Source organism: Barbatula barbatula (genome assembly GCF_947034865.1).
Source record: "Barbatula barbatula genome assembly, chromosome: 16".
Taxonomy (NCBI): domain Eukaryota; kingdom Metazoa; phylum Chordata; class Actinopteri; order Cypriniformes; family Nemacheilidae; genus Barbatula; species Barbatula barbatula.
In genome coordinates, this window is record NC_136779.1 from 12,439,670 (window position 1) to 12,450,005 (window position 10,336).

A 10,336-nucleotide genomic window follows, 5' to 3' on the forward strand; every position below is an offset into this window, starting at 1 on the left:
ATGGATCCCCATGGAAGGATCCCGTGTGGCTGGAGCAGGGTGTGCCTCTGGGCACCACATGCAGACGGAAAGTGGTCACGACAGATGCCTCCAAAACAGGTTGGCCCACTGGTCAAACCAGGAAAGAAGTCTGCACATCAGCTGCCTGGATATGCAGGCAGTATGGCTGCTCGTCGCTACTTCCTGCCGGTACTACGGGACGCCACGGTGGCATCCTACATAAGCGGGACCCCCTCCTCCGAGCGGGACCTGGAGCTGAACCTGCTCTGCCCAGTCAGAGCGTTAAAAATTTACATTGAGCGTTCCGCCCCCTTCAGGCGGTCAGATCAGCTTTTTGTGTGCTTCGGTGACCGCACCAGAGGATCTCCGGTCTCGAAGCATATACTGTCTAAATGGATAGTTGAGGCTATTGCGCTGGCATATTCTTCTGTGGGCCTTCAATGTCCCACAGGAATTAGAGCCCATTTCACTAGAGGCCGATACTCTTCCTGGGCCTGGTCTAGGGATGTCTCCATAGAGGATATCTGGTTCCCCATAGCGTCCTGCTACGCAGTACGAGTGAAGTATCGATAGGGAACGTACTCGGTTACTAATGTAACCTCGGTTCCCTGAGATACGGGAACGAGTACTGCGTTCCTGGCAATAGTGCAGTTTTCACTGCACTATTGAAAAGCAATTCAGTCATCGGAGAAAAAGGAGTTTTCCCCATATCGTCCTGCTACGCAGTACTCTTTCCCGTATCTCAGGGAACCAAGGTTACGTTAGTAACCGAGTACGTAAGTGTTTTTTTTTTCATTTGTCTGTCGAGTATTCGCCAAAGAGGTGTGTTTTAAGTAGTTTTTTGAAGTTTGTGAGAGATGTGGTTGACCGGACCGCATTAGGAAGAATGTTCCACCAGGAAGGAGTTGTGAAGTGCCCTTATGAGAAGGTATTAGAAGGCGATGGGTGAAGGAGTGTAGTAGTGTGTGAAAGTATGCTGAATTCCAGAAGCACATCAATAAAAACACACAGGACGGAAAGGCTTATGGGATACTAGGGTTCATTCACAAAGAGAAAGGAGAGAAGAGGCAAGCCATTGAGTGCTATGAGAAAGCTTTAAGTTATGGAGACAATGATGAGAACCTCTCCAATCTTTACATTTATATTTACATTTAGTCATTTAGCAGACTGCTCTCAGACTGGCCATGCAGTAAAATTATGACATTCGATTTGTTTCACATAATCATTGCCTATTTATCATTATTTTAGCTTCTTGTAGTAGAAGATGCAAGCACCTCACACACAAAGGACCCGCTTACATAATTCACAACTTGCATTCACTCAGACAAAAGCAATATGGCCCCTTTAAGGAGGCGGAGCCTGTATTGCGGTCGTTCCGTTGTGTTCTAGTGTTCTAGTGTTTGTTGAGTTTTTGATTAAATCTGCTGCGTTGGCAATTTAAATCTCATGCTGCTTCCTCGTATTTTTTTAGTGCTACATTGGTGATCCCTAGTCAGAACAATTACCTAAAGACTGACACCTTTTTGCGGAAAGAATATTGATACTTTCGATTTCGTAAAAACATGCTAAACTAACAGTAATTTATTTATTGATCAAAGTGCTGTAATCCTTTGGCATATTTTGATTGTTATGCAGAACATGAGGTAGGTTTTGCCTTTATGGTTTCACTTTCATTTGTCGAACTGTTAATATTAAGCTTTATCTTTATCTTAATAATTAGCTTTATCTTTAACTTTATTTTACTTATATGTATATATTTTAAAAATGCAGTTGTACTAGAGATGAACCTCCCGAAACTGAACTGGCAGAGCTGCAATGTCACTTCACGTGGGATATGAAAAAAGAAGACACAAACATCACTGATCATTTAACAAGACTCGAGCAGCATCGTGACTTAAATCTGGGTCAGAAGTCAGGGATCGCACACACGCACAACTCTTTGGCAGACGTCAAGTATCTCTTGGGTTCTTATGAGGAAGCCTTTACAAACTTGCAGAAGTCTGAGGAGCTCACTAAAAATTATTATGGGGACAACTGTGACGAGAGACTCATTGTTACTTATGGAAACTTCGCTTTATTACACTTTCACATGAAGCAGTACGCTGAATGCAAAAGATCAGAGAATCAAAACCACCTGTCCGCCCTTCTGTTCTTTATCATGACATAGTTGGTGAGAAGGCCTGGGCCCTGTTTAAATTTTCACGTGAATACTATATGTAACCAGGTCAAAAGTTATTAAAGTCAATCACTGGACTGGTTATCAAAGCCCTTGGTTAAGTGAACTGCACATATAAAATGTTTTAGTGCTTTTCTCATTCATGGATGGAATGTTACGCTGGCCCTTTAAGAAACGTCACTGTATGGAAGTGTCGCGAGAGTGGTCTGAGAGGAGCGCGATTCCCCAACGGTTTTTCGGATGATGCTCATGTGGACGCTGTGTAATCTAGGCTACAAAAGTCGATTTTATAACCACAATAGTGAGAAATATGCACTTTTAGTAGTTTGGGAAGTCCTCCTCAGTGTTTGCTGGCCGGATGGCTGTGTATTGTGTTGATTAATGGTGATTGACGGTCATTTCTGTGTGGGGAAATCACAACAACACAACTCTTATCGAAGCGTAAGTGATGAACTATCACCAATACCAGCGTAGCGTTAAGATTATTTTGTGTATAATTTGATGTGATCCAGTGTTTTTGATTTGTGGTTATTTTGCCTTATCAAGAGGGGAGAAGAGTGCTCTGTGTAGGCCCTCAGTGTGTGTCTGGGGCTAGTTTGAAATATCAGAGGGAAAACCGAGTGTGTCATTCACTGTGAAAGCGTTTACAGGTTATAGAGTGGTGATGAAAAGTAAGTTTGAATATCATTCATTTAATGTTTTAAGTTGTACAAGTGTTTATTTGCTGATGTAAGTCTAGGTGTTAAATTGTTTAATCATTTTTGAAAGGTATTCCAAATACTCAATGTAATTTCTAATTTCATTGCCATGTACTTTGCATGTAACATAAGTAACCTTTTCCTGGTTTTCTGTGCTAACAAATGTTATAATTATTTGTGCATTTGTTTTCTAGAATGAGAGGCTGCTACTGTTGTCTATGTTAGCTAGCCTAGTTTTGTGATGGAGTCATTTAATGTGGTAACTGAGAACAAGAGGGATAGACTCATTTTGATGTGAGAAGCAAACTTTATTGATTTTACTCACTTTACACAACCCTTTCTACTTTGAAGTTCCCGAAATTTTGCTTAATTAACGCTGCGCTGTTCCAAGTGCAGTCTGGAATAAAGTACCCCTTTATATATTTTTCATTCTGTGTCCGGTGTTGTCACTATCTCACATACCGGGCCACATATAACAGAGCTATAGATGGTTTCAGAAAGGTGTTAGAGCTAGAGCCGGAAAGAGGTGAGTGGAATGCTGGTTATGCCATTGTACTCTATAGAACAGAAAACAAGTGCTGCACAAGTGTAATTCAACAACTCAAAAATAGAAACGGACCCAGATAATGATGAACCAAAGCTTCTTTTTGCTCTGAAACTTGCAAAGTCTAAGCTGTTTGATGAAGCAGAGGATCTGGTGGAAAGGGCTCTTGATAAGTCTCCAGATAGTCCACATGTGATTCGATATGTGAGAAAATACCTGAGACAATATGGGCAAGCTGTAGACAGGTCTATTGGCCTGTTGAAAAGAGCTTTGGATGTTACTCCAGATTCAGCATTAATACCCCATCAGTTAGCTCTGTGCTACCAAAAGAAAAAAGAACAATTAAAGGATAAATTTGAAAGTCAGAGATTTCGTGATTTGAGCATCTCTCATTTTGAAAAGGCCGTCACTCTCAAGAGTGGCTTTATTGTTACAATGGCACAGCTGGCAGCTCTACAGTTAGGGCGGACAAATCGGTCAGATTGATGAAGTATTTTAGACAGCCTTGTCCACTGTTCCGCTCTTAGTCACAACTCGAAGATCAAGGTTCTTTTCACAGATGTTTAATACACTTAAGACGTCAACACCAGCTTCTCTTGGACGTCAACGACAATATCCATACCAACACCGTAGAACTAAGTGGACAATACACACAGAAGAAAAACATTCATCTAAATAAAGAACATGACATTAATTTTATACATAAACAGAAAATAAATCTACATACCACTTTGCCTGGTTGTGAGTTAAGAGTGGATTATAATCTTCTTATGTCTTCATAAACCCGTTATATACTTTTAAAGGAACATCGCATCTTCTTCTCTCGAAAATGGTAAAACCCGGAAGTGACATGTACCATAAGGCATCATGGGAATGCCAAAAAATAAAATAAATGCAAACCCTTTAATAAAGGAATCGATTGTACAAAATGAGCGATAATGTTCGGTATGTGTCAAATAAACATCATAAAATAGTTGAAATATAAAAATAAACAAGTTAAACTTATCAATAAATAAACAAAGTAAATACGCATGGATGCACAAAAGCGCCACCCAGTGGACATAAAAAATCAAGTCCCAGTGTCAACGGACACAATCTACGAAGCATCTATCGGGGTGCGTCGATAGGTAGTTTGAGAGGATTGGGACTTTAATGGGAGTAGATACGAGATTAATTAAAATTTTCTCTTCCGATCGCCGGCTTCCTCTCGGATAGCTGGCCTGAATCTTCTGGGGCAGACGGATTTCGGGTGTGGGTCTTTGCAAAAGCTACATACGTGGGCGAATTTGCATTGGGGAAAAGAACAGACAGATTCGTTAAAATTATTACAAAGAGAAGTGCCGTTAAAATTTATGATGTCCCGACCCCTAGCGTCTGAGCGTTTCCAGCGCCGAGAACTACGGGCGAATGTGGACTAGCGATTGTTTTAGGGCAAAACTGTGCCGAATGTCCGTGGGAGCTGCAAATGGGGCATGCGAGTGTCATGTGGCCGCCAAAATGAGGAACGAGTAGTTCCGTGTCTACGATGGACCAATCGTTTCTAGAGTTAAAAAGTGAGATGAAAGATGCGGATTTAGCAGAGAAAGATGCGTGGTATTCGTAGAACAGTGTTCCCCCGTAGCGTTGGCTGAAATCTGCCATCGTTCCTAAGTAAATATCCAATTCCTCCCTTCTATCCGGGTAAGCTTGGCAGAGTATATCGCGGTAAATTCCAAAAGCGATCACGAATTCGCCGAACGACAGGTTCCGTTGGAGTCTGGGATCGGACGTCCGGAGAAAGACTACCACGTCACCGCACTCGACCATTTTCCTGTCGGCTGCCGGCGAGGGGAGTAGGAATAAAGCCAAGTTAATGTCCTTACCTTGGATGATGTTATTCCTTAGAGCGGGAGATACCGTAGCCGCTGCCGGAGGGACGAATCGCCTTCCAAAAGCTTTGGCTGAGGTGGTGGTGGCAAGGGAAAAATGTGTTGTCGCCGGCGGAGCAGTTGCGTCCTGGAATGGTGTCTGGATGATATTTGGAGTAGCTACGGGGGTAGACGTCGACGGGATGCTTGGTTGATCATATATTCCGGGGATGAGAAGGTCGGTCGATGGTGTGGACTGCGTCCTGATGTTAAATCCTGGGTTGCTGAGCGCTGTCTCGAAATGCACCATCTTTGTTTGTAGGCCTTGAACGGTGGCGGACAGAGATCGAACGGCCTGCAGCAGCTGATCGTTGGCGTCGCAGGATGCTTGCGGAGGAGAGTAGGTTTTTGTGGGCTGCTGGCACTTTTTGGAATGCCGAGGCGGAGAGGATTTACGGTTTGCTTCCTACCGGCTTGTTTGAGCTGGGTTGGTAACGCTGATGTTGTCGGAGATGCGTCGGCCGTTGCGGGAGGGGCGCCCAGGGCGTTGAAGGTCAGCGCGAGCAGATCGTCCCTGGAAAGATCGGGGTCGGCTGGAATGCCTGCTGCCTCTAGTTTGCTGAAGATCACTTCTGACGGCCACTGGGCCCATGGAGAATCCCGACATTGGATTCTTGAACTACGCCTCACGTTGGCAGGAGTCGTAGGGATGAAATCCTCGTCGGAATCGGTGTATTCACAAAATGCGTTCTGTGACATAACGAAGTCTGCGAGTCGTAGCTGATGGATTACTGTGAATCACTGTTGCTTCGACTGCGGACGTAGAAAGGGGTAAGTGGCGATCTTTTATATTCCATGTTGGGGTGTGATTGGTTAGGTGTTGATTGGTAGTGGATGATGCGAGATTGAGTCTTCCCGGCAGAACTTGCGCTTTAGCTGTATTTCAGAAACTGCTGATCTACTGGGATTTTGGGTTGGGCTACAGCAGCAGAAGACCACACAGGGTGCCACTCCTGACAGCTAAAGTCAGGAAACTGAGGCTACAATTCGCACAGGCTCACCAAAATTTGATAATAGAAGATTGGAAAAATGTTGCCTGGTCTGATGAGTCTCGAGGTCTACTGCGACATGGTTTTGCAGTCCACTAATAAATGAATCCACTCTGTCCCAGAGTAATCTCTTGCAAAGTGCATTTGAAATTTAACAAAGAATATGGAGATGCATCTGAAACAGAAAAGTTATATACGTCATATACGTTACATACATGACCAGTGGCGAAGAGGAGTCACGGATCGCCACTGTACAGGACACAGTAAACAGATTGTGTTTTAAAGATCACACATTAATGCAGAACAAAACACGCTTTAAAGTCCAATGCAGAGGTTGCTGATTTCATAGGACTGTTATACTGAATAGCTATGTAGATTTTGAGAGTCTGGAAGGGGGAAATGAGGCCCAGTAGTGCCTGTTATGCAACTGAACAAACATAACTAGATCACCAGGCAGGTCACCCGGGTCAAGGCAATCGGTGTGGGTATGACAGCCAACAACTCTCATATCAATCTCCATCGCTCATAGACGCCGCCAGCCATCAAATAAGTAATTCATTCAATAATCACTGTAAAATCATACAGCATATTGCTCACCGGGGTCAAATCTAAGACTTGAATAGAGCGTAAATACATGATAAGTAATACACTCACACTTTGAGTGACTGTAAAATAATGAGAGGATTTACACTCTAATATTTCGCCTGTATAAAGTCCAAATACAGCTTTGCCACAACACAGCTCATACATGGTTACTGTCATGATGCAAGAGAGAAGACAATAGTAGGTAAAAGTATGTTTATTAAATAATAAACAGCACGGTCAGAGTCCTAAACACGACACACTGGGGCGGGGAGTGACTCAGGGACCTCAATAGAGAACCGGCAGGTGATGGAGGATATCCAAAGTGATGGTCCAAAGTCCAGCATACTGACGAAGAGGAGTGGAGACGAAGACACAAAGAAAACTCCACAGGAACACATCACAGCCAAAACGGGACAGGAACAGTCACTGTGCACATCACAAGGTTCTGACAACAGAGGACACCAACAACCGAGAATATAAAGGTGAATTAGATTGGGATCAGCTGCCACTACTGATGAGTAACGATCAGAAGACACCCTCACACTAATCAACTAATCAAGGATAAAAGGCAGTGAATTCATGAACCGTGACAGTACCCCCCTCCTAGGGCATTCCCAGACACCCTTACCTGTCGATTGTAACCGGGGCTGGCGGGTTAATGCGAGAATAAAACACGGGTTTTAATTTTGACACATGGAAGATGGAATGAATTCTCCTGTATGCCGGAGGTAGTTTGAGGCGAACTGCCACTGGATTAATGATTTTGGTGACAGTAAACGGGCCGATGAATTTGGGAGCTAGTTTGTTAGAGACGGAACAGAGTAGAATGTTCTTGGTTGAAAGCCACACCCTTTGACCAACGACGTATACGGGAGGCTTCGACCGGTGGCGATTGGCCTTAGCCTTGGTGCGCGCCCCCAGCTAGAGCAGAGTCTCACGGGTTCTGGTCCACATGCGGTGGCACCTCTGGACGACGGCGTGGGCAGAAGGGACCGCGACTTCGGATTCCACTGGGAAAAACTGGTGGCTGGTAACCTAAGATACACTCGACCGGAGATAGGCCCGTGGATGACACTGGTAACGAGTTATGCGTGTACTCAACCATTGAGAGTTGCTGCCCCCAGGAGGAAGGATTCTTGGATACCAAACATTGCAACATTCGTTCCAAATCCTGGTTGGCTCTCTCGGTTTGGCCATTGCTCTGGTCTAAATTCTCCACATATTGGGGACCCCTGTCGGAAACCACGTCTATCGGGAGGCCATGTAAACGAAGAACGTGGTCAACCACAGCCACCGCTGTCTCCTTGGTAGAGGGTAATTTAGGCAAGGGAATAAAATGAGCCGCTTTCGAGAACTTGTCCACTATGGTGAAAACGACCATCATCCCTGGGAGGGCGGTGATGAAATCTAGCGCAATGTGGGACCAGGGTCTCGAGGGGACAGACAGCGGTTGAAGTAACCCATCTGGGGGTCGATTGGAAGTCTTACCAGTGGCACAAACCGAGCAAGCCAAAACAAAACTGCGAATGTCACGAGCCATTATTGGCCACCAGAACCGTTGCCTGATCAAAAAGTTGGTGCGATTAACTCCTGGATGACAAGCTATGTTAGAACAATGCCCCCACTGAATTACGTCAGACCGTAGTTCCTCCGGTACAAACAATCGGTTCGGTGGGCCACCGGTCGGAGGCATTCCCCCTTCTAAGGCCAACTTGACCTTCGACTCAGTCTCCCATGTGAGTGTGGCTATACCTTTAAATCATTGAACTAGTATATAGGGTCAACCGGTATCAGGAAGCCGTCCCTCTCCGAAAGGCAATGTCCAAAGCGATCGCAAAGGAGATGTTCCTATTGTTTAGCCGGGTGGGGATCCCTTCAGAGATCCTGATGGACCCCCGTTCATGGCCCGGCTGATGACCGACCTCTGCCACCTCCTTAAGGTGAAACAGCTCCGCACATCCGTGTATCACCCCGGATGCTTTGGTAGAGAGGTTTAACCAGACCCTGAAGAGGATGTTGCCACGGGTTCGCGGCAGAGGATGGGCGTGACTGGGACCTTATACTCCCCTATGTCCTGTTTGGCGTGAGAGAGGTGGGTTCACCCCGTTTGAACTCCTCTTTGGTCGTCAGCCCCGTGGCCTACTGGATGTGGCCCGGGACGCCTGGGAGCAGCAACCTGCCCACACCGGAGTGTGATCGAGCATGTCCGCCAGATAAGGGAACACATCGAGCGAACGATGCTACTGGTGAAATAACACCTGATGGAGGCCCAGCGTGCCTAAAAGCGGTTGTATGACCAGCCCACCCAACTACGAAAACCCCAGCCAGGCGACCGGGTTTTAGTGCTGACCCCCACTCTACGTCAAAGTTCTTCGCTTCCTGGAAGGGCCCATACACCGTCCTGGAAAAGGTGGGGCCGGTTAACTACCGGGTTCGTCAGCCGGGCAGACGGAAGGTGGAGCAGTTATACCACGTAAATCTGCTAAAGAAGTGGGTAGCCCCGCCACAACAGATTGCCGCATTCGCGGTGACGTAACCTCCGGTCGTTCACATGGGGGAACAGCTCTCCCCCGACCAGAAGGTGGACCTAGAGGCCTTGGTCCGTCAGTTCTCCAACGTCTTCCAGGAACGGCCCGGGTAGACCCGGATAATCCAGCACGAAGTGCGGACGGCACCGGGAGTCATCGTCCGACAGCGGCCCTACCGGGTCCCAAAGGCTCGTCGGCTGGCTATTGATCGGCCACCTTCCAGCGCATGATGGACATTCTACTACGGCCCCATCAAACCTATGCTGCCGCCTACCTAGATGACTTAGTGGTCCACTCGGGGTCCTGGGAGGAACATCTCTCGAGGCTTCTGAGGATCCTGCTCGATTTACGCAAAGCAGGGCTGACCGCAAACCTGAGGAAGTGCCACCTGGGTCTAGCGGTAGCCCACTACCTCGGATTCCGGGTTGGACGCGGGATCATTCGACCACAGTCCCAGAAGGTAGATGCAGTACAGAATGCTCCCCAACCGACCACCAAGACTCAGGTGCGTGCTTTCCTCTGGCTAGCGGGCTACTACCGGTGTTTCATCCCTGCTTTCTCCTCTCTAGCCAGCCCCCTGACCGACCTGACCAGGAAGGGGCAGCCAGAGAAGGTGGTCTGGAATGAAGAGGCACAAGACCCTGAAGCAAGCCCTCTCCTCCGAGCCCATCGTTCATGCCCCAGACTTCGGCTGCCCCTTCACCCTCCGGACGGACGCATCCGACACCGGGCTGGGAGCCGTCCTCTCTCAAGGATGGGAAGGAGCATCCGGTCATATACATCAGTGGGAAGCTCACCCCGGCCGAGACCAGGTACGCCACGGTCGAAAAGGAGGCCTTCGCCATAAAGTGGGCTGTCCTAGAGCTGTGCTATTACCTCCTGGACAGGAGCTTCTCCTTGGTCACAGAC

General features: G+C 46.8%; 1 pseudogene across 1 annotated transcript; it reads left to right on the plus strand.

Moving 5' to 3' along the window:
- LOC306905924 (interferon-induced protein with tetratricopeptide repeats 1-like) lies at window positions 1–3,904 on the plus strand (annotated as a pseudogene). The gene is made up of 2 exons: window positions 1–320; window positions 3,354–3,904. The product of its transcript is annotated as an interferon-induced protein with tetratricopeptide repeats 1-like (transcript).
- The last annotated feature ends 6,432 nt before the right edge of the window (window positions 3,905–10,336 follow it).